The sequence below is a fragment of the Arachis duranensis genome, chromosome 9 (genome assembly GCF_000817695.3).
Source record: "Arachis duranensis cultivar V14167 chromosome 9, aradu.V14167.gnm2.J7QH, whole genome shotgun sequence".
Taxonomy (NCBI): domain Eukaryota; kingdom Viridiplantae; phylum Streptophyta; class Magnoliopsida; order Fabales; family Fabaceae; genus Arachis; species Arachis duranensis.
The window spans coordinates 23581440-23582520 of NC_029780.3; the positions used below are offsets into that span (position 1 = coordinate 23581440).

A 1081-nucleotide genomic window follows, 5' to 3' on the forward strand; every position below is an offset into this window, starting at 1 on the left:
ACTCTTGGGAAAAGCTAGTCAATGCCTTCTTGGCAAAGTTCTTTCCACCTCAAAAATTGAGTAAGCTTAGAGTGGAAGTCCAAACCTTCAGACAGAAGGAAGGTGAATCCCTCTATGAAGCTTGGGAAAGATACAAACAATTGATCAGAAAGTGTCCTTCTGACATGCTTTCTGAGTGGAGCATCATAGGTATCTTCTATGATGGTCTGTCTGAATTGTCCAAGATGTCTTGGATAGCTCTGCTGGAGGATCTCTTCATTTGAAGAAGACGCCTGCAGAAGCTCAGGAACTCATTGAAATGGTTGCAAATAACCAATTCATGTACACTTCTGAAAGGAATCCTGTGAACAATGGGACAAAATCAGAAGAAAGGAGTTCTTGAAATTGATACTCTGAATGCCATACTGGCTCAGAACAAAATACTGACTCAGCAAGTCAATATGATCTCTCAAAGTCTGTCTGGAATGCAAGCTGCACCAGGCAGTACTAAGGACGCTTCATCTGAAGAAGAAGCTTATGATCCTGAGAACCCATCAATGGAAGAGGTGAATTACATGGGAGAACCCTATGGAAACACCTATAATCCTTCATGGAGAAATCACCCAAATCTCTCATGGAAGGATCAACAGAGACCTCAACAAGGTTTCAACAACAATAATGGTGGGAGAAACAGGTTTAGCAATGGCAAGCCTTTTCCATCATCTTCTCAACAACAGACAGAGAATTCTAAGCAGAGCCACTCTGACTTAGCAACCATGGTCTCTGATCTAATCAAAACCACTCAAAGTTTCATGACTGAAACAAGATACTCCATTAGAAACTTGGAGGCACAAGTGGGTCAGCTGAGTAAGAAAGTTACTGAACTCCCTCCTAGTACTCTTCCAAGCAATACAGAAGAGAATCCAAAAGGAGAGTGCAAGGCCATCAACATAGCCGAACCTGGAGAGGAGGAAGAGGCAGTGATCACCACTGAGGAAGGCCTCAATGGATGTCCACTGGCCTCCAATGAGTTTCCTAATGAGGAACCATGGGAATCTGAGGCTCACACTGAGACCATAGAAATTCCATTGGATTTACTTCT

At 42.9% G+C, this 1081-nt stretch overlaps 1 non-coding gene across 1 annotated transcript; it reads right to left on the reverse strand.

Annotated features, from left to right (window-relative positions):
- Window positions 1-62: 62 nt before the first annotated feature.
- Window positions 63-170, reverse strand: LOC127742231 (small nucleolar RNA R71). Its single transcript, XR_008003419.1, has one exon. It is a non-coding gene; the product is annotated as a small nucleolar RNA R71 (small nucleolar RNA).
- Between the last annotated feature and the right edge of the window lie 911 nt (window positions 171-1081).